General features: G+C 37.0%; 1 protein-coding gene across 5 annotated transcripts in view; it reads right to left on the bottom strand.

Moving 5' to 3' along the window:
* The window catches only part of EMCN (endomucin), a 140,211-nt gene that overhangs the window by 23,642 nt on the left and 92,217 nt on the right, over nt 1–24,352 (bottom strand). For 3 of the 5 annotated variants that reach the window (XM_059172238.1, XM_059172246.1, XM_059172220.1), the window contains one exon: nt 3,618–4,168. The exons of the other annotated variants lie outside the window; for them this stretch is intronic. The gene's annotated coding sequence lies outside the window, so the exon portion shown is untranslated. Of the gene's footprint in view, nt 1–3,617; nt 4,169–24,352 lie in introns of those variants that run through there. 5 annotated transcript variants of the gene reach the window in all.

Genomic DNA, 24,352 nt, shown 5'->3' with positions numbered 1-24,352 from the left:
TTTTGTTATCAGGGTAATACTATCCTGTGGAACTAGTTGTGAGTATCCATCCATTTTTATCATTTATGAGTCCCTCTTTATTAACCGATTTTTCTGCACGATTATAGACCACAGCTTACTTCTTTGGGGACATCTATATCATTTTAGATTGGACGATGACTATTTGGTACTTTACATTGTTGATGTGTTGCTTTGTTATATTTTGTTGTCTTTATCAAAGATTATCAGACCTTGTCCTGGGAAGCCTTTAAATATGTTAGTTTTTTTCATTTTTTTCAGGGCTTATTTTTAGGCTATGCTAGGGTTTATCTAGAGTCACCCTCACTCTAGGGGTATTTTAGCATAACTATTAAAGTGTGACTCTTGTGATATCATCAATTGACGTGATCAGTAAGGATTTTCCAATATAGCTGGTCAGACCCTGAATGTCTTTCCGCCCTGGATGATGTCTAGGAATTTTCAGCATACAGTTCTTTTTTGCCTGGTTTCATGAAGATTTACCCTAAGTGTTTGCACAGTTTAATATCCCATTATCAGCAGATAGAAAGTCACCTATATGCAGATTTTTTGGAGGTTGTCGTGTAGCTCCTTCCTGTCTGGTACTGTGCTTCATGAATTCCAGCTACTGTAGGCCCCTTGCTCCAATCTATGTCTCCTCAACCCAGTGTAACTTTCAGGTTCTGCTTAGGGATCCTCTTCTATGCAGCTGGTCTAAAATGTGTCAAAGTCAGGCCCTCATAGGGCTAACAATTTTATTTCTCTCTTTTCATGGATCATGGTCTTGTTCTGTCTTTTGTTCATCATTTGAAAAAGTTGTTTAGTTTTTTTAATTGTTTATAGGGGTATGAGAAATACGGTCCCTGTTTTTAACTATGGCCAGGAGTATAGTGCTTTCACCCATTTTTTTTTTAAGATAAATTAACTTAGATTAAAAAGACTAAGTAGTACAGTGATGAGGAACAGAGATTTAGGATTTAGGTTGGAATCCAAATTTTTGCTGTTTACGAGTTGTACAACCTGGATAAGCTATATAACTTTCTGTCTTGGCTTCCATATCTTTTAAAATGGATATGCTTATGTTTATGTTTATGATGATAACAACAATAAAAAATAATATAATATTAGAAATTATTTCTTACCATTATTGTGATGATTTACTGAGATGATGAATGTGAATTGTTTAACATAATGCCTGGCATGTAGTCAATTTGGATATGGTGTTAGGAAACTAATGATATTGTCCATGATCACATCAGTAGAATTCTGATTTCAAGTTCAGGAATGTAACATTGATGGACATGATATATTTTTTTCCATTATTTACCAAAACAGTTTTTTTTTTTTTTTTTTAAATATCCAGAACAGGAAAATATATTCAGGTCCACCCGCAGGGCACATCCCCCTGAAGCAATGACAAAGTATACTCATTTAATAAAACATGAGCAACCTAGTTTGTGTTGGTGGGGAAATTTTTAAGGGAATATCTGTGCATAATTCACCATTAATTCTTAGCTCAGGATAACTATTATTTAATTAACCACAATGATGGATATCTTGAATATGGGTCATAATAAACAGTCTCATATTTTTGATACTAATGTCATCCAAAGCATAAGTTTTAAAGGACATATCCAGTTTTCTTTTTAGAACCTCACAAAATTCTGAATAATCACAAGTAGGGCTCAACAGAGGAAAATCAAGGGAGGCTAGCATGTTCATTGATGAAGGTTTGTTGATGTCCTAAGTTGATCCTCATGATGGCAGGTAGACAAAAAATAAGACATAGATTTGTCAGATGTGTAATGGAATATTTCAGCTCAGCAAGGGGAATTTAGAAGTCTTTCTCTGCTAGCTGATCACAGCCCCTGTGTTGGCCAACAACATCTGCTTATTCTCAGATGACAACAGTGCCAGTTAATTAGCTCTTGTTTATGTTTTGCCTATTGATAGACTTAAATTATATTCATATTGTCATGCAGAATAAATAGATAAAAAGGTTTAGCTTTGATCTAATTACAGCCTTTCTATTGCTGCAGTGACATTTGAACTGTATATCAGAATAAAAAGATTATAATAAGTCAGGCATAAAAAGTAGATCTAAATCAGATAATTAAAAAAAACATCTGATTAATAATAATTCTGTTTGAAAACAAAATACACTACTTCAACAGAAGTTTAAAGTTGATTTATAAAAATGCAGACATTAGTGCTACACAATGCCACTAATATCTCTGCCAAGTCCTCAATCCTCTTTTCACTTGGATTGTTTTAAAGATTTAATGCTATATTTATTAGTATAAAGCATATTCTTTGTGGAAAAATCTTGAACTAGAATGAGTTGCATCCTTTTATGACCATCAAAAAGCTTTCCCTCTTCTGATCCTTATAAACTCTCTTCCAATAATACTCATGAAAATTCAAGTAAATGGTTTTTCTAGAAGCCAGAATAACGTATCACTTGTAGTAATTTAAACTGCAGGAAAGTTTGCTTCTTTGCAGTACGTTCTGTGTAACAAGACTTCCACTGAGGAGCTCAGCTCAGTACAGCATTCTAGGCGTGTTTTCACTTTCCAGAAGGAGTATTTTCCTTCTGGAGACAAATGTTCTGTGGTTGGCCTTCTCCAGCCTTTGTTCTTCCCATTTAGAGGCTTCTAGGTTAGAGGTGATCATAGTTAAAACATCCCTCAAGCGAAGTGTATGTATTGGATAGCCTTGCTTTTTTCTCTACCTTCTTGCTTGCTTTTTTCCCACGCCCATATCCCCCTTCTCTCTTCTCAAAGAAACACAAAGGAACACCATTCAGTAATACAGACATGCTTGCTTGGTGTGTCCTTAATTAGAAATAGTCCGGACATCAGGAACCTAAAACCAAGATGATTATACAATTCTTTAAGCTGGAAGTTTTGAAATATTGTGCAACAAAAGAAATTTTAAAAAACAGCTTTGAATCTACCCACTACACTGCTCTCCCATCACTAAGATAATTTAGCAGTGAAAACAATTTAGGTAATCATTAACTTAAAGAGCTGTCTGCCACTGGCAGCTTATTAGTTCCAAGGCTTTCCACAGAACTTCAGCCAACATGACATTTTGATCCCTTGTGTCCAAGAAGTGGTCAAGGTTGATCAGTCAGCTTTCAGCAGAAGAATTTGTTCTTGATGGAGGGGCAGCTATAATTGTACAGTATTTTTAGTAAAGTGATACACTGAAAAATAATACCATAATTATATATTTATGAAGTGTTGGTTTCTACAAACGGGATTTGATGGTGACTGCTAGAACAAATCATTACATTCCTAAAAAAATTAAAGAAAAAAAATGCACATACTGTCAACCAAATTGATTATGAAAAATCTCAATCCTGTTGTCATCTTAATGAATGCAGTACAGAGTGTCATAAATGCCCCTTACATCCTTGTCACAGTGTGAATTACAAATAGAAAGACCAAATAAATGCTAAACTGACTTCTCTTTCATGGAGTCTGATTTGTGAATCTTTTGCTCCTTTCTCACTTATTATAGATGCCTTCATTAGTGAATTCTCATATTCAAATAATCAGCCCCAAAATATTCATAATTATGGGAAGACAATATCATTGATATTTTCACAGTCACAGTATTTTTAGTGAGTTGAATATAGTAAATATTTATTAAAAGTAACACATGAAAATACAAATAAAGTATCTTTATGTACAAAGTGGCATGGCATGATTTCTACCTAATATTTAATAATACACTTGCAAATTGTCCCTGCATTAACATAGTACAAAACAATAAATACAAACGTCAGGTAATATAAGAACACCAAGAAAATAGGAAAGTCTCCATGGATAAGAACTGTTGGCTCTGGCAACTTTAAACTCGAAGGCATGCCATCATGAACCCACCTGCCTAAGCTGTCAGGATAACTGCTCACAAATGTCCTTCCTAAAACTCGATCTCCTAAGAATATTCCTGTAAAATGTAAGAATGTGCTTTTTCACTTCTCAAATGATGGGAGAGGCCCAGGCTTCTATGTGATTCTCTAAAATTATTGCATGTCATCTGGACATCACTTTATTGGGACAGGTGACTGGCACAGACTGGAGAGCAAGAATGGAAGTCAGGATTGCGTCCACAAATTGAATATCCCTTCTTATCCCTGGAGCATAGAAGCTGAAGATTAAGCCTGTGGGGGTGGAAAAAGAAAGTTTAGATTCCAAGAAAGGGAGGAAGTAGAGACGCTGGAGGGGCCATTTCTTGTTAAGAAGTGTTAATAACTTGCTGAATTTTTTCCACCCAGTGGAATCACTTGACTATCTCACAAGCACTTCCAAACTCAACATGTCAACAAAACACACTACAGTAACCTCACCCCCATCCCAATCCATGGTTTTGTTTCTCATGATTTCAGCTACTTGCAGTCAAACTCAGTCTGGAAGCAGCTAATCCTCCTTCTCATCTATTGTTCAGAAGGTCAATAGTAGCTTGAGGCTACGTCACAACACCTATGTCAGTCACCTTCATCTCATCAAGCAGACATTTTGTCATCTCACATCATCATAAGAAGGGTGAGTACAGTATAATAAGATATTTGGAGAGAGAGAAAAACTTCATTCACATAACTTTTATTACAGTTTATTTTTAAAACTCGTATTTTAGTATTAGTTGTTGTTAATCTCTTCCTGTGCCTTATTTGTAAATTAAACCCTATCGTAGGTGTGTATATACAGGAAAAAACATATATGTACAGGGTTTAGTACTATCAACTGGGGGTCTTGGAACATGTGTACTGCCTGCCAAACCTGTTCCCTCTCAAAATTCTAATCTTTGCTGTAACTTCCATGGTCCACCGAGGCACTCATGTTGGAAATGTGGATATATCTATATTCCTAATCTTCCTCATTCTCCAGTGCCCACATTCAATCAATCATGATCTCTGGAGACGTTTACCTTCCAGACATTTCTCTATTCCATTCTGCCTCTTCATCTTCATCCCTACTATACCTGCAGAACTGGTGAAACCCTTGAGCTTTACTTAAGCAATCAATATTGCAGCAGTTTTTTTAACTGCTCTGCTTCCAGTCTTATTCCTCTTGGATTAATCTTTATTAAACACTTGGTGATGTGTCTTCAGCACAAATCTCATCATATTCCTCTTCTGATTGAAGTCCTTGACTCTACCCTATCATTAATGGGACACACTTCAAGGTTTGTTCCTTGGGGTGACAATGTGAAAAACGGAGATACTTATTAGCATCTTTTAAGCTTTGCTGCTGGATGCTATCAGGGGGAAGCATGAACAGACAACTCTCTACTTCTTCTTCACAAGGAGAGAAGGAGAGCCAGAGCTTTCTTTATGACTTTGGGGTTTGCTTCTTTGCAGCGCAGAAACAACTTTCTCTGTTGGTCCCACAAGGAGCAGGAGATGGAGACTTTTGTGCCTAAGTGGAAAAGGGTAAGTGGTCTGACCTGGCAAATATTAGATGTTGTCATGTTGTTGATGGCAGGACTGGCAGTTCCCAAGAATCTGGATGGGGTAGGCCCTGGTACCAGGGGTAAAAACCTGCACCCTGCTCCTTCATAGCATGGTTGGTGACTGCAGGTACTTTGGTAGGGATGGTTAGTCATACTTCTGCCTCACGTGGAGGAAAACCAAACCCTGGTTGCCATGGTGGAGAGTGGTTTGGAGAGCAGTGAGTGGCCACAGGATCCATGTCAAGCTTTAGTCTATGGAAAAGATCATAAAACAGAGTATTTCTGATATCCTCCTAGAGTATCTGCAATAGACAGATGGTCCAGTTTATGTTAGAGCATGGCATAGCTCTAGAAGAAACACAGTGATCATAGGCATGACTGCAGAACAGAACCCCCCTCTAAAATTTGGAACTGATTTCCTGGATATTTTACATCCAAGTTTGCAGGATTAGGGGGTCTACCAAAATGATTAAATATCTACATGGTGTTAATGAAGAAAGAAAGAACCTCATTTTATTCTGTGTAGAAAACATATTTTATTCTTGCTTTCTGCAGTCCTTGCCCATTTACTGTGGAAAACAAGACCTCCCACTATCTGGTGTCCTCTACTGCTTCAGCCCTGTTTTCCAATATTTCTGAATTTTAACTATATCCTTTAGGCTAGTGCATCTCAAACTATGAACGATTAGGACAGATATACATTTTTTTCAATTTCTAATCAGCAGCAAAATGATACTAAAAAATATAATAACATGAATAGAATGTTGCAATGATATCAAATTGCTATAATAATTTTTAAAGACTCATACTCAGTTTCTATAATTAATCTAACCATAGAACAGTATCAACAGCTCACTGACCTAGCAGCAGATGTGCATAGCATAGCCCTAGAACAACCAGTTATTTTTAATTTCTTTCATATACCTATACTTGCTTATTCTAAAAGTCTCAGCTCAAATGCCATCTTTCTCAGCAATTAGCCATTAAGTTCAAGGTACTTATGTCTAACTTTACATACCACTATCTTATTATTTACCATATTAAAGTCAAATTATCTTCCTTATGTGTATTTCTCTTCTCTTCATGGCAACATGCCATGTACCTGGTCTCATATTTGGCAAAGAGCAGATCTCTGTTACTTTTTGTTCAACTGACCCAGACTCTTCTGTAGGTGAGTTTTCAGGTGCAGTCAAGAGTTTGCAGCACAGACCAACTAGGTAAACACCGGGATTTATGTGAATAGGATAATGCTCTTGATTAATACTATTGATTATATTTTTCAAGGATCAGCAAGTAATATGGGAACAAACTGATATTTTCATTAGAATACTCTTCACATTGATAATCTTTTTTTCAAGACTTGGATTTTGCTACATTAATGATTTTTTTCCCTCAGTTAGAAGTTTCAATTTGAATGTACCAGTAATCAGTATTTGCTTCTATTCTAAAGTTATAATCTCTCTAAATTTAGTGTGCAGTCTTCAGTAATAATAATGCATGACTTTATGGTCACTAAATGTCTCACAACCCTAAAATCTTATAAATCTATGATGCTTATAAGGAAAAAATGATCACACTCAGGAGGAAGCAAGATGGCAGAGGAGTAGGAAACTGAAATAGCATTGGGTCCCAGAAGTTCAGCTAGATAGTTATCTAACCATTCTGAACACCTACAAACTCAATAGGAGATAGAAGAGAAGAAGAGCAGCAATTCTAGGGACAGAAAATCAACCAGTTTCAGGAAGGTAGGACATGTGAAGAAGTGAATCTGAAGACACTAGAAGAAAATAGACCATGGGGGGAAGGGGTCAGCTCCCAGCAAGTGGCGGAGCAGCAAAGCACAAAATCAGAACTTTCAGAAGTTTGCTCCACTGAAAAACATTGCTCCAGAAGCTAAGAAAGTGTGGAGTCATCATGGGGACAGTGTGGTCTCAGGACCCATGGGGACACAGAAAGATTGGGAGTGGCTGACTGTAGTAGAACTGCCAGGTATTGGAGCAGGGAAGCTAGCTACAGAGACGGAGCTGAGGTGGAGGGCTCTCAGATCGAAGTTACCTTAAACCATGATCCAAGGCACAGTTGGGCCACTGCTCTTTGAGCAGGGACCCCACAAGTGGCATATCTGGAGATACCCCCTCCTTACTCCTCTGGGAGGAGTGGCACAGGAGTGCGCAACAGGAATCTGTTGGGTTTGGAGACTCCAAATGGGGCTGCACACCAGAGATAGAAATGCTCAGTCACAGGCTGGGTGAGCACAGACTGCAGCTGGATACCAGGGAGATGGGAGGGATTGACTGTTTTTTTCTGAGGGTGCACTGAGGAGTGGGGCCTCCAGCTCTCAGCTCCTCTGGGGCCAGAGACTGGGAGCCTGCCATTTTCATTACTGTCCTCCAAAGCTCTATGGAAAGCATTCAGGGAACAAAATCTCCCAAGGGTGAACCAGAGAAGATTACTTAGCCTGGCCACTGGCAAGTACAGTGCAGTTCCACCTCAGGCAAAGACAATCACCTCAACAGGTCCCTCCTCCAGAAGATCAGCAAGAACCTCTAGTTAAGACTAAGTTTATCGATCAACAGAAACCGCAGAATTCCAGAGCTAGGGGAAAGCAAGACATAGAATTCATGGCTTTAACCCCATGATCCTTTAGTCTTGCAAAGATAATTTTTTTAAATTTTATATTTTCTTATTCTATTTTTTTAACTTTTCCTGTTTCCTCTTTTAACATTTTAAACTATTTTATCTTATCAATACCTTTTAAAATGTTCATTGTTATAGTTATGCTTTACTCCTTCATTGTATTTAACCTTATTTTTTGTATACATGTAGGGTTTTTGCCTTTAAAATTTTGGGACATAATTTATTTTACTAGATCAAAATATACCTTAAATATAGCTCCAGCCTGATCTCCTCTTTTTTTTTTTCTTTTCCCAACCAACTTATCAATTCCTTTTTTAGAATCTTTTTAAAATTTTCATCTTTACAGGCATATTCCATCCCTTCATTGTGTTTACCCTTATTTTTGAACATATGCAGGTTTCCCTTTCTTTAAAATTTTGAGAGGTAGTTTCTTCTAAGAGACCAGAATGCACCCAGAATCAAGTGTGTGGCTCTGTTCTATTCACCTTTCCTCCTCCTCCAGTTTCACGTCCCTTCTGATTTGGTTTTCTGGGGTCTTTGCCACCCATTTAGTATTTTGCTCTCTCATTTATATATTCTTATCTGGATAAAATGACAAGGTGGAAAAACTCACCACACACACACAAAAGAACAAGAGGCAGTACCAAGGGCTAGGGACCTAATCAATATGGACATTAGTAATATGTCAGAACTAGAGCTCAGAATGATGATTCCTCAAGGTGATAGCTGGGCTTGAAAAAGGCATGGAAGATATTAGAGAAACCCGTTCATGGAGAAATAAAAGAACTAAAATCCAACCAAGTTGAAATTTAAAAAGCTATTAATGAGATGCAATAAAAAATGGAGGCTCTTACTGTTAGGTTAAATGAGGCAGAAGAGAGAATTAGTGATACAGAAGACCAAATGATGGAGAATAAAGAAGCTGAGCAAAAGAGACACAAATAAATACTGGACCATGAGGGGAGAATTTGAGAGATGAGTGATATCATAAAACAATATTAGAATAATTGGGATCTTAGAAAAAGAGAGAGAAAGAGGGGCAGAAGATATTGGAGGAAATTATAATAGAGAATTTCCCTATTATTTTGATCTAGGAGGCACAGAGAATCCTCTCAAAATCAGTAAAAATAGGTCCACACCCCATCATCTAATAGTAAAACTTACAAGTCTTAGTGACAAAGAGAAAATCCTGAAAGTAGCTCATGACAAGAGGTCTATAATATACAATGGTTACTAATACAATATTAGATTGACAGAAGACTTATCCATAGGGACCTGGCAGGCCAGAAAGGACTGGCATGATATATTCAGAGCACTAAAGAAAAAAATATGTAGCCAAGAATACTAAATCCAGCTAGGCTATCATTGAAAATAGAAAGAGAGATAAAAGGTTTCCAGGACAAACAAAAATTAAAAGAATTTGCAAACACCAAACTAGCCCTACAGGAAATATTGAAAGGAGTCCTCTGAGCAAAGAGAGAGCCTAAAAGCAATAGACCAGAAGGGACCAGAGGCAATATACAGTAATAGTCTCCTTACAGGCAATACAATGGAACTAAATTCATATCTTTCAATAATTACCCTGAATGTAAATGGGCTAAATGCCCCAATCAAAAGACACAGGATATCAGAATGGATAAAAAACAAACAAACAAACAAACAAACATAAAACAAAAAACCAAGACCCATTGATATGCTGCCTACAAAAAACTCATTTTAAATTAAAAGAAACTTCCAGATTTAAAGTGAGAGTTGGAAAACAATTTACCATGCTAATGGACATCAGAAGAGAGCTGGGGTGGCAATCTTCATGTCAGATAAATTAGATTTCAAGCCGAAGAGTATAAGAAGAAATGAAAAAAGACACTATATCATACTTAAAGGGTTTGTCCAACAAGAATATCTAACAATTTTAAATACCAATGCCCTGACATGGGAGTAGCCAATTATATAAACCAATTAATAACAAAATCAAAGAAACACATTGACAATGATACAGTAATAGTATGAAACTTTAACATCCTTCTCCCTGAAATGGACAGATCATCTAAGCAAAGGATCAACAAGGAAATAAAGGCTTTAAATGACACACTGGACCAGATGGACATCACAGATATATTCAGAACATTTTATCCCAAAGCAAGAGTATACACATTCTTCTCTAGTAAACATAGAACATTCTTCAGAATAGATCATATCCTGGGTCAAAAATCAGGTCTCAAGCAATACCAAAAGATTAGGATCATTCCCTGCATATTTTCAGACCACAATGCTCTGAAGCTAGAACTCAGTCACAAGAGGAAAATTGGAAAGAACTAAATACATGGAGACTAAAGAGCATCCTACTAAGAATGACTGGGTCAACCAAGAAATTAAAGAAGAATTGAAAAAAATTCATGGAAACAAATGAAAATGAAAACATTAACTGTTCAAAGTCTTTGGGACACAGCAAAGGTGGTCCTGAGAGGAAAGTATCTAGTGATACAAGCCTTTCTCAAGAAACAAGAAAGGTCTCCAGTACAGAACCTAACCCTACACCTAAATGAGCTGGAGAAAGAACAGCAAGGAAAGCCTAAACCTAGCAGGAGAAGAGAAATCTTAAAGATCAGAACAGAAATCAATGAAATAGAAACCAGAAAAACAGTAGAACAAATCAACAAAACTAGGAGCCGGTTCTTTGAAAGAATTAATAAGATGGATAAACCCCTGGCCAGACTTATCAAAAAGAAAAGAGAACAAAACCAAATTAATAAAATCATGAATGAAAGAGGAGAGATCACAACCAACACCAAAGAAAAACAATTATAAGAACATATTATGAGCAAATATATACCAGCAAATTTGACAATCTGGAAGAAATGGATGCATTCCTAGACATATAAACTACCAAAACTGAACCTGGAAGAAACAGAAAACTTAAATAGATTCATAACCCATAAGGATATTGAAGAAGTCATCAAAAAACTCCCAAAAAACAAGAGCCAAGGGCCAGATGGCTTCACTGGGGAATTCTACCAAACATTTAAAGAATTAATACCTATTCTTCTGAAACTGTTCCAAAAAATAAAAATGGAAGGAAAACTTCCAAACTCATTTTATGGGGCAGCATTACCTTGATCCCAAAACCAGACAAAGACCCAATCAAAAAGGAAAATTACAGATCAATATCCTTGATGAACACAGATGCAAAAATTCTCACCAAAATACCAGTCAATAGGATCCAACAGTACATTAAAAGGATTATTCATGACCAAGTAGGATTTATTCCAGGGCTGCAAGTTTGGTTCAACATCCACAAATCAATCAATGTGACACAATACATTAACAAAAGAAAGAACAAGAACCATATGTTACTCTTAGTAGATGCTGAAAAAGCATTTGAAAAAGTACAGCATCCTTTCTTGATCAAAGCTCTTCAAAGTGTAAGGATAGAGGATAACTCCTCAATATCATCAAAGCCATCTATGAAAAACCCACAGCGAGTATCATTCTCAATGGGGAAATACTGAGAGCTTTTCTGCTAAGATCAGGAACATGGCTGGGGTGTCCATTATCACCACTGCTATTCAGCATAGTACTAGAAGTCCAAGCCTCAGCAATAAGACAACTAAAAGAAATTAAAGGCATCTGAATCAGCAAAGAAGAAGTCAAACTCCACCTCTTTCCAGATGATATGATACTTTATGTGGAAGACCCAAAAGACTCCACTCCAAAACTGCTAGAACTTGTAAAGGAATTCAGTAAAGTGTCAGGATATAAAACCAATGCACAGAAATCAGGTGCATTTCTATACAGCAACAATAAAGCAAAAGAAAGAGAAATTAAGGGGTTGATCCCACTTACAACTGCACCCAAAACCACAAGATACCTAGGAATAATTGTAACCAAAGAGGCAAAGAACCTGTAACTAGAAAACTAGTTACAGTACTCATGAAAGAAATTAAGGAAGACACAAAGAAATGGACAAACGTTCCATGCCTATAGATTGGAAGAATAAATATTGTGAAAACATCTATGCTATCTAAAGCAATCTATACATTTAATGCAACCCCTATCAAAATACCATCAATTTTATTCAAAGAAATGGAACAAGTAATCCTAAAATTTATATGGAACCAGAAAAGACCTCGAATAGCCAGAGGAATGTTGAATAAGGAAGCCAAAATTGGTGGCATCACAATTCCAGACGTCAAGCTTTATTAGAAAGCTACAAACATCAAGCCAGTATGCTACTGGCACAAAAACAGACACATAGATCAATGGAACAGAATATAAAGCCAAGAAATAGACCCTCAACTCTATGGTCAACTAATCTTTGACAAAGCAGGAAAGAAAGTCCAATGGAAAAAAGACAGTCTGTTCAACAAATGGTGTTGGGAAAATTGGACAGCCACATGCAGAAAAATGAACCTGGATCATTTCTTTATACCACACACAAAAATAGACTCAAGATGGATGAAAGACCTCAATGTGAGACAGGAATCTATCAAAATCCTTGAGGAGACCATAAATAGCAACCTCTTTGACCTCAGCCACAACAACTTCTTCCTAGAAACATCACAAAAGACAAGGGAAGCAAGGGCAAAAATGAACTATTGGGACTTCATCAAGATCAAAAGTTTTTGCACAGCAAAGGAAACAGTCAACAAAACCAAATGACAACTGACAGAATGGGAGGAGATATTCACAAATGACATATCAGATAAAGGGTTAGTACCCAAAATCTATAAAGAACTTTTCAAACTCAACACCCAAATAACAAATAATCCAATCAAGAAATGGGCAGAAGACATGAACAGACATTTCTGCAAAGAAGACATCCAGATGGCCAACACACACATGAAAAAGTGCTCAACATGAGGTATTTGAGAGGCAGAGTGGGGCTGTGGGAGGTAGGGAAGGAAAAAATGAAATAAAATGGGATTGGGATGGAGACAAACCATAAGTGACTCTTAATTTCACAAAACAAACTGAGGGTTGCGGAGGGGCTGTGTGGGAGGGATAGGGTGGCTGGGTTATGGATGTTGGGGAGGGTATGGACTATGGTGAGTGCTATGAAATGTATAAGTCTGATGATTCATAGACTTGTACCCTGGGGCAAATAATGCATTATATGTTAATAAAAATAATTTTAAAAAAAGAATAAATGATCACTTTTGTAAAATTTTTTATTTTTTAATAAATATATAATATATTTCTATCCCCAGGGGTACAGGTCTGTGAATCACCAGGTTTACACACTTCACAGCACTCACCATAGCACATACCCTCCCCAATGTCCATAACACCACCCCCTTCTCCCAAACCCCCTCCCCCCAGCAACCCTCAGTTTGTTTTGTGAGATTAAGAGTCACTTATGGTTTGTCTCCCTCCCAATCCCATCTTGTTTCATTTATTCTTTTCCTACCCCCCATGTTGATCACCACTTCCTCATATCAGGGAGATCATATGATAGTTGTCTTTCTCTGATTGACTTATTTCACTAAGCATGATACCCTCTAGTTCCATCCACGTTGTTGCAAATGGCAAGATTTCATTTCTTTTGATGGCTGCATAGTATTCCATTGTGTATATATACCACCTCTTCTTGATCCATTCATCTAGATTCTTTCCATAGTTTGGCTATGGTGGACATCAATACTATAAACATTTGTGTGCACGTGCACCTTCGGATCACTACATTTGTATCTTTAGGGTAAATATCCAGTAGTGCAATTGCTGGGTCGTAGGGTAGTTCTATTTTCAACATTTTGAGGAACCTCCATGCTGTTTTCCAGAGTGGTTGCACCAGCTTGCATTCCCACCAACAGTGTAGGAGGGTTCCCCTTTCTCCGCATCCTCGCCAGCATCTGTCATTTCCTGACTTGTTGATTTTAGCCATTCTGACTGGTGTGAGGTGATATCTCATTGTGGTTTTGATTTGTATTTCCCTGATGCCGAGTGATATGGAGCACTTTTTCATGTGTCTGTTGGCCATCTGGATGTCTTCTTTGCAGAAATGTCTGTTCATGTCCTCTGCCCATTTCTTGACTGGATTATTTGTTCTTTGGGTGTTGAGTTTGCTAAGTTCTTTATAGATTTTGGACACTAGTCCTTTATCTGATATGTCATTTGCAAATATCTTCTCCCATTCTGTCAGTTGTCTTTTGGTTTTGTTAACTGTTTCCTTCACTGTGCAAAAACTTTTGATCTTGATGAAATCCCAGTAGTTCATTTCTGCCCTTGCTTTCCTTGCCTTTGGCGATGTTCCTAAGAAGATGTTGTTCTGGCTGAGGTCGAAGAGGTTGCTGCCTGTGTTCTTCTCAAGGATTTTGATGGATTTCTTTCTCACATTGAGGTCCTTCATCCATTTTGAGTCTACTTTCATGTGTGGTATAAGGAAATGATCCAGGTTCATTTTTCTGCATGTGGCTGTCCAGTTTTCCCAACACCATTTTTTGAAGAGGCTGTCTTTTTTCCATTGGACATTCTTTCCTGCTTTGTCAAAGATTAGTTGACCATAGAGTTGAGGGTCTATTTCTGGGCTCTCTATTCTGTTCCATTGATCTATGTGTCTGTTTTTGTGCCAGTACCATGCTGTCTTGATGATGACAGCTTTGTAATAGAGCTTGAAATCTGGAATTGTGATGCCACCAACTTTGGCTTTCTTTTTCAATATTCCTTTGGCTATTCGAGGTCTTTTCTGATTCCATATAAATTTTAGGATTATTTGTTCCATTTCTTTGAAAAAGATGGATGGTACTTTGATAGGAATTGCATTAAATGTGTAGATTGCTTTAGGTAGCATAGACATTTTCACAATATTTATTCTTCCAATCCAGGAGCATGGAACATTTTTCCATTCCTTTGTGTCTTCCTCAATTTCTTTCATGAGTACTCTATGGTTTTCTGACTATAGATTCTTTGCCTCTTTGGTTAGGTTTATTCCTAGGTATCTTATGGTTTTGGGTGTAATTGTAAATGGGATTGACTCCTTAATTTCTTTCTTCTGTCTTGTTGTTGGTGTAGAGAAATGCAACTGATTTCTGTACATTGATCTTATATCCTGACACTTTACTGAATTCCTTTACAAGTTCTAGCAGTTTTGGAGTGGAGACTTTTGGGTTTTCCACATATAGTATCATATCATCTGCGAAGAGTGATAGTTTGACTTCTTCTTTGCCTATTTGGATGCCTTTAATTTCCTTTTGTTGTCTTATTGCTGAGGCTAGGACCTCTAGTAGTATGTTGAATAGCAGTGGTGATAATGGACATCCCTGCCGTGTTCCTTTTTTTTTTTTTTTTTTTTTTTTTTTTTTTTTTTTTTTAAATTTTTTTATTTTTTATAAACATATATTTTTATCCCCAGGGGTACAGGTCTGTGAATCACCAGGTTTACACAGTTCACAGCACTCACCAAATCACATGCCCTCCCCAATGTCCATAATCCCAACCCCTTCTCCCAAACCCCCTCCCCCCGGCAACCCTCAGTTTGTTTTGTGAGATTAAGAGTCACTTATGGTTTGTCTCCCTCCCAATCCCATCTTGTTTCATTTATTCTTCTTCTACCCACTTAAGCCTCCATGTTGCATCACCACTTCCTCATATCAGGGAGATCATATGATAGTTGTCTTTCTCTGCTTGACTTATTTCGCTAAGCATGATACGCTCTAGTTCCATCCATGTTGTTGCAAATGGCAAGATTTCATTTCTTTTGATGGCTGCATAGTATTCCATTGTGTATATATACCACATCTTCTTGATCCATTCATCTGTTGATGGACATCTAGGTTCTTTCCATAGTTTGGCTATTGTGGACATTGCTGCTATAAACATTCGGGTGCATGTGCCCCTTTGGATCACTACATTTGTATCTTTAGGGTAAATACCCAATAGTGCAATTGCTGGGTCATAGGGCAGTTCTATTTTCAACATTTTGAGGAACCTCCATGCTGTTTTCCAGAGTGGCTGCACCAGCTTGCATTCCCACCAACAGTGTAGGAGGGTTCCCCTTTCTCCGCATCCTCGCCAGCATCTGTCATTTCCTGACTTGTTGATTTTAGCCATTCTGACTGGTGTGAGGTGATATCGCATTGTGGTTTTGATTTGTATTTCCCTGATGCCGAGTGATATGGAGCACTTTTTCATGTGTCTGTTCGCCATCTGGATGTCTTCTTTGCAGAAATGTCTGTTCATGTCCTCTGCCCATTTCTTGATTGGATTATTTGTTCTTTGGGTGTTGAGTTTGCTAAGTTCTTTATAGATTCTGGACACTAGTCCTTTATCTGATATGTCGTTTGCAAATATCTTCTCCCATTCTGTCAGTTGTCTTTTGATTTTGTTAACTGTTTCCTTTGCTGTGCAAAAGCTTTTGATCTTGATGAAATCCCAGTAGTTCATTTTTTCCTTTGCTTCCCTTGCCTTTTGCGTTGTTCCTAGGAAGATGTTGCTGCGGCAGAGGTCGAAGAGGTTGCTGCCCGTGTTCTCCTCAAGGATTTTGATGGATTCCTTTCGTACATTGAGGTCCTTCATCCATTTTGAGTCTATTTTTGTGTGTGGTGTAAGGGAATGGTCCAATTTCATTTTTCTGCATGTGGCTGTCCAATTTTCCCAGCACCATTTATTGAAAAGGCTGTCTTTTTTCCATTGGACATTCTTTCCTGCTTTGTCGAAGATTAGTTGACCATAGATTTGAGGGTCTATTTCTGGGCTCTCTATTCTGTTCCATTGATCTATGTGTCTGTTTTTGTGCCAGTACCATGCTGTCTTGATGATGACAGCTTTGTAATAGAGCCTGAAGTCCGGAATTCTGATGCCACCAACGTTGGCTTTCTTTTTCAATATCCCTTTGGCTATTCGAGGTCTTTTCTGGTTCCATATAAATTTTAGCATTATTTGTTCCATTTCTTTGAAAAATATGGATGGTACTTTGATAGGAATTGCATTAAATGTGTAGATTGCTTTAGGTAGCATAGACATTTTCACAATATTTATTCTTCCAATCCAGGAGCATGGAACATTTTTCCATTTCTTTGTGTCTTCCTCAATTTCTTTCATGAGTACTTTATAGTTTTCTGAGTATAGATTCTGTGTCTCTTTGGTTAGGTTTATTCCTAGGTATCTTATGGTTTTGGATGCAATTGTAAATGGGATTGACTCCTTAATATCTCTTTCTTCTGTCTTGCTGTTGGTGTAGAGAAATGCAACTGATTTCTGTGCATTGATTTTATATCCTGACACTTTACTGAATTCCTGTATAAGTTCTAGCAGTTTTGGAGTGGAGTCTTTTGGGTTTTCCACATATAGTATCATATCATCTGCGAAGAGTGATAATTTGACTTCTTCTTTGCCGATTTGGATGCCTTTAATTTCCTTTTGTTGTCTGATTGCTGAGGCTAGGACCTCTAGTACGATGTTGAATAGCAGTGGTGATAATGGACATCCCTGCCGTGTTCCTGACCTTAGCGGAAAAGCTTTCAGTTTTTCTCCATTGAGAATGATATTTGCGGTGGGTTTTTCATAGATGGCTTTGATGATATTGAGGTATGTGCCCTCTATCCCTACACTTTGAAGAGTTTTGATCAGGAAGGGATGTTGTACTTTGTCAAATGCTTTTTCAGCATCTATTGAGAGTATCATATGGTTCTTGTTCTTTCTTTTATTGATGTGTTGTATCACATTGACTGATTTGCGGATGTTGAACCAACCTTGCAGCCCTGGAATAAATCCCACTTGGTCGTGGTGAATAATCTTTTTAATGTACTGTTGAATCCTATTGGCTAGTATTTTGTTGAGTATTTTCGCATCTGTGTTCATCAAGGATATCGGTCTATAGCTCTCTTTTTTGGTGGGATCCTTGTCTGGTTTTGGGATCAAGGTGATGCTGGCCTCATAAAATGAGTTTGGAAGTTTTCCTTCCATTTCTATTTTTTGGAACAGTTTCAGGAGAATAGGAATTAGTTCTTCTTTAAATGTTTGGTAGAATTCCCCCGGGAAGCCGTCTGGCCCTGGGCTTTTGTTTGTTTGGAGATTTTTAATGACTGTTTCAATCTCCTTACTGGTTATGGGTCTGTTCAGGCTTTCTATTTCTTCCTGGTTCAGTGGTGGTAGTTTATATGTTTCTAGGAATGCATCCATTTCTTCCAGATTGTCAAATTTATTGCCATAGAGTTGCTCATAGTATGTTCTTATAATAGTTTGTATTTCTTTGGTGTTAGTTGTGATCTCTCCTCTTTCATTCATGATTTTATTTATTTGGGTCCTTTCTCTTTTCTTTTTGATAAGTCGGGCCAGGGGTTTATCAATTTTATTAATTCTTTCAAAGAACCAGCTCCTAGTTTCGTTGATTTGTTCTATTGTTTTTTTGGTTTCTATTTCATTGATTTCTGCTCTGATCTTTATGATTTCTCTTCTCCTGCTGGGCTTAGGGCTTCTTTCTTGTTCTTTCTCCAGCTCCTTTAGGTGTAGGGTTAGGTTGTGTACCTGAGACCTTTCTTGTTTCTTGAGAAAGGCTTGTACCGCTATATATTTTCCTCTCAGGACTGCCTTTGTTGTGTCCCACAGATTTTGAACCGTTGTATTTTCATTATCATTTGTTTCCATGATTTTTTTCAATTCTTCTTTAATTTCCCGGTTGACCCATTCATTCTTTAGAAGGATACTGTTTAGTCTCCATGTATTTGGGTTCTTTCCAAACTTCCTTTTGTGGTTGAGTTCTAGCTTTAGAGCATTGTGGTCTGAAAATATGCAGGGAATGATCCCAATCTTTTGATACCGGTTGAGTCCTGATTTAGGACCGAGGATGTGATCTATTCTGGAGAATGTTCCATGTGCACTAGAGAAGAATGTGTATTCTGTTGCTTTGGGATGAAATGCTCTGAATATATCTGTGATGTCCATCTGGTCCAGTGTGTCGTTTAAGGCCTTTATTTCCTTGCTGATCTTTTGCTTGGATGACCTGTCTATTTCAGTGAGGGGAGTGTTAAAGTCCCCTACTATTATTGTATTATTGTTGATGTGTTTCTTTGATTTTGTTATTAATTGGTTTATATAGTTGGCTGCTCCCACATTGGGGGCATAGATATTTAAAATTGTTAAATCTTCTTGTTGGACAGACCCTTTGAGTATGATATAGTGTCCTTCCTCATCTCTTATTATAGTCTTTGGCTTAAAATCTAATTGATCTGATATAAGGATTGCCACTCCTGCTTTCTTCTGATGTCCATTAGCATGGTAAATTCTTTTCCACCCCCTCACTTTAAATCTGGAGGTGTCTTCGGGCTTAAAATGTGTTTCTTGGAGGCAACATATAGATGGGTTTTGTTTTTTAATCCATTCTGATACCCTGTGTCTTTTGACAGGGGCATTTAGCCCATTCACATTCAGGGTAAGTATTGAGAGATATGAATTTAGTGCCATTGTATTGCCTGTAAGGTGACTGTTACTGTATATGGTCTCTGTTCCTTTCTGATATACCACTTGTAGGCTCTCTCTTTGCTTAGAGGACCCCTTTCAATATTTCCTGTAGAGCTGGTTTGGTATTTGCAAATTCTTTCAGTTGTTGTTTGTCCTGGAAGCTTTTAATCTCTCCTTCTATTTTCAATGATAGCCTAGCTGGATATAGTATTCTTGGCTGCATGTTTTTCTCGTTTAGTGCTCTGAATATATCATGCCAGCTCTTTCTGGCCTGCCAGGTCTCTGTGGATAAGTCAGCTGCCAATCTAATATTTTTACCATTGTATGTTACAGACTTCTTTTCCCGGGCTGCTTTCAGGATTTTCTCTTTGTCATTGAGACTTGTAAATTTTACTATTAGGTGACGGGGTGTGGGCCTATTCTTATTGATTTTGAGGGGCGTTCTCTGAACCTCCTGAATTTTGATGCTCGTTCCCTTTGCCATATTGGGGAAATTCTCCCCAATAATTCTCTCCAGTATACCTTCTGCTCCCTGCCGTGTTCCTAATCTTAGGGGAAAAGCTTTCAGTTTTTCTCCCTTGAGAATGATATTTGTGGTGGGTTTTTCATAAATGGCTTTGATAATATTGAGGTATGTGCCCTCTATCCCTACACTTTGAAGAGTTTTGATCAGGAAGGGATGTTGTACTTTGTCAAATGCTTTTTCAGCATCTATTGAGAGTATCATATGGTTCTTGTTCTTTCTTTTATTGATGTGTTGTATCACATTGATTGATTTGTGGATGTTTAACCAAACTTGCAGTCCTGGAATAAATCCCACTTGGTAGTGGTGAATAATCCTTTTAATGTACTGTTGAATCCTATTGGCTAGTATTTTGGTGAGAATTTTCGCATCTGTGTTCATCAAGGATATTGGTCTGTAATTCTCTTTTTTGATGGGATCCTTATCTGGTTTTGGGGTCAAGGTGATGCTGACCTCATAAAATGAGTTTGAAAATTTTCCTTCCATTTTTATTTTTTGGAACAGTTTCAGGAGAATAGGAATTAGTTCTTATTTAGATGTTTGGTAGAATTCCCCCGGGAAGCTGTCTGGCCCTGGGCTTTTGTTTGTTTGGATGACTGTTTCAATCTCCTTACTGGTTATGGGTCTGTTCAGGCTTTCTATTTCTTCCTGGTTTAGTTGTGGTAGTTTATATGTTTCTAGGAATGCATCCATTTCTTCCAGATTGTCAAATTTGTTGGCATAGAGTTGCTCATAGTATGTTCTTATAATTGTCTGTATTTCTTTGGTGTTAGTTGTGATCTCTCCTCTTTCATTCATGATTTTATTTATTTGGGTCCTTTCTCTTTTCTTTTTGATAAGTCTGGCCAGGAGTTTGTCAATCTTATTAATTCTTTCAAAGAACCAACTCCTAGTTTCGTTGATTTGTTCTATTGTTTTTTTGTTTGTTTGTTTGTTTTTTTCTATTTCATTGATTTCTGCTCTGATCTTTATGATTTCTCTTCTCCTACTGGGTTTAGGATTTCTTTCTTGTTCTTTCTCCAGCTCGTTTAGGTGTAGGGTTAGGTTGTGTACTTGAGACCTTTCTTGTATCTTGAGAAAGACTTGTACCACTATATATTTTCCTCTCAGGACTGCCTTTGTTGTGTCCCACAGATTTTGAACCATTGTGATTTCATTATCATTTGTTTCCATGAATTTTTTCAATTCTTCTTTAATTTCCTGGTTGACCCATTCATTCTTTAGAAGGATGTTGTTTAGTCTCCATGTATTTGGGTTCTTCCCAAATTTCCTCTTGTGGTTGAGTTCTAGCTTCAGAGCATTGTGGTCTTAAAATATGCAGGGAATGTTCCCAATCTTTTGATACTGGTTGAGACCTGAATTAGGACAGAGGATGTGATCTATTCTGGAGAATGTTCCATGTGCACTAGAGAAGAATGTGTATTCTGTTGCTTTGGGATAAAATGTTCTGAATATATCTGTGATGTCCATCTGGTCCAGTGTGTCATTTAAGGCCTTTATTTCCTTGTTGATCTTTTGCTTGGATGATCTGCCCATTTCAGTGAGGGGAGTGTTAAAGTCCCCTACTATTATTGTGTTATTGTTGATGTGTTTCTTTGATTTTGTTATTAATTGGTTTATATAGTTGGCTGCTCCCATGTTGGGGGCATAGATATTTAAAATTCTTAGATCTTCTTGTTGGACAGATCCTTTGAGTATGATATTGATATGATAAGCCACTGGTCCATCCACATCATTGTTCTTTATCTGAAGCTCCCTTTTCTACTTTAACTGTCAGGAGGCTTGAAACAGAATGGAGAGAGAGCCTACTGGTGGGGGAACAAGCAGGTTACTCTAGTTCTCTCCCTTCCCATAGCACAGAATCTCTTGTGGAACAATCAAATGCTTTCTTCAGTTTTAAAATTGTCCCCTCACCCATTTAACATATACCTTAGTCATGTTTGCATGTAATTAAAAAACCGTCTTGGGGCACCTGGGTGGCTCAGTGGGCTAAAGCCTCTGCTTTCGGCTTGGGTCATGATCCCAGGGTCCTGGGATCGAGCCCCACATTGGGCTCTCTGCTCTGTGGGGAGCCTGCTTCCTCCTCTCTCTCTGCCTTGCCTCTCTGCCCACTTGGGATCTCTCTCTGTCAAATAAATAAATAAAATCTTTAAAAAAAACCAAAAACAACAACAAAAAAACTGTCTTGAGAATTACTTTTGCTAACTTAAATAATGTCTTTAATTAGAAGAAGCATAATTTACTTGAAATTTCCATACCATTAGACATGTAAACTCTTTCTAAATGTTCACTAATATTCTTTGTATATTAACCTTTAATCACATTTCAAATAATGTCCTTATGAAAATTTCCTAGAAGTGAATTTACTAGGCAACAACTGTGAATATTTTAAGTCAACAGTGAAAATACTGTTCTTCAGAAAGATTAATTTATACTTTCAAATGCAGCATATGATATTATTTGCTTCATCAGTATGACTTTTAAAAATTAAGGAAAAAAATTTAAGTAAATTGAAGGTTATAATTTTTTTGGTCTTAATTCACATTTTTTCATTATAGTAACTCTTATAATTTTATATTACCATTTCTATTTCTTTCTCCATGAATTGCTTGTTCTTGGCCTTTGCTCATTTTTCTACTTCCTAATCTGTATAAATGTCTTTGGTATATGGTACATTTAAGATATTAGTTAACTGGCCTCATATTTATAGCAAACATTTTCCCAGTTTATTTTTTTAAAGATTTTATTTTTATTTATTTGACAGAGAGAGAGATCACAAGTAGGCAGAGGCAGGTAGAGAGAGAGGGGGAAAGAGGTTCCCTGCTGAGTAGAGAGCCCAATGGGGGATTCAATCCCAGGACCCTGAGATCATGACCTGAGCCGAAGGCAGAGGCTAAACCCACTGAGCCACCCGGTACCCCTGTTTTTTTGTTTCATAATTTTTTTTTATGATAATTTCTTTTTGTTTGAATGTTTTAAGTCATGGTGTGATAGAATTCCTATCTTTTCCATTGAATTTCCTTATGTTGTTTACGTTTTAACAAAAATTTTTAATCAGTTATTTAATAACATATACATAATTTTTCTTTTACTCTCCTTTTAAATATTTAGTTCCTTATACATCTTCCCACATATAGACCCTATTAACTAATGTCCCCAGTTCCACAATCATTATGGACAAATTTATTCATTTATTGGCATCAATGATAAAAAAAGAATGTAGTTTGACCGCTGCACATTTTTGCATAGAAAGTCTGGCCTTGGTGTAAGTTCTTTGTGACAGCAAATGATTTCCTTTAGCTTTGTTATCCTTACCACTCCTTTTCATAAAAGAATTAATCTCAGAAGAAAATAATAACACATTTTCACTATAAATGAGGAGATGTATATATCTATATCATATATATAGAGATATATCTATATATACATGGACATGCATATCACTAATATATTTCTAATCTTTGATTCTGGTGGTCTCCAAAACTTAACACAAATTATTTTTGCATTAATAGCTATTTTGAAGGTGGTACCAGCTAGTAGTTGGGACCAAAGTGAATTATACTGGCAAAGTTTCGGCTAAAATAATCCTTTTCTTATTCTTAAAAAGTTATGATCCCTAAGTAGAGCAGTGCATCTGCAGTGAAAGGATAACATTTTTGAAACCCTTATCGATCTTCCTATTGTTGATATAAAAGTCTCAGAGATTTTAGAATCTGTTTGAACTGATGAATCAGTATCAATCATGCTCACATAGCTTTTAATTTTTTTCTTTAATTATTATTATCTTATTTCTTAAATGTGATGTCATGTTCCCACTAGGCAAAGATTTGCAGAGGGCAAAGATCATAGATTATAAGTATTTTGGAAGTCTTGTCTATCTTGCCAAATCACATTAAATATAATGCTCTGCACAAAATAGAGGATCAATATATGAAGCACTGAGCATTAAATTATTCTGGAATTGGATTTTGAGATGAAAATTTTTAACACTGTGAACTTTCCATATTAGTGTTTGCTACTGCATACAGATCCAGACTTCTCAACTTTTATTCCCAAATCTCCTAGTTCTGATGACTATATTCCTATTTATTCTGAATCTCTGAGTTGAAACCTGATTTCTCATTAATAACCTAGAAAGTCATTCTCACTGGTTACTACATTAAAAGTACAATGATTGCCAAGAGAAACATACTGAAAAAAAGTAAGATGCGTTGTAGGATTGACATGTCAAACTTGTTTCTTCTCTTTACTTTCTGATCTTTATTCTTCAGAACATTGTTACATAATTCCAAAATTACATAGAAGAGCAACAAAAGCTACTTATTTCTCCAAATTGAAAGA

The sequence above is a fragment of the Mustela lutreola genome, chromosome 1 (assembly GCF_030435805.1).
Source record: "Mustela lutreola isolate mMusLut2 chromosome 1, mMusLut2.pri, whole genome shotgun sequence".
Lineage (NCBI taxonomy): Eukaryota > Metazoa > Chordata > Mammalia > Carnivora > Mustelidae > Mustela > Mustela lutreola.
This window is presented reverse-complemented; position numbering and strand designations above follow the sequence as displayed.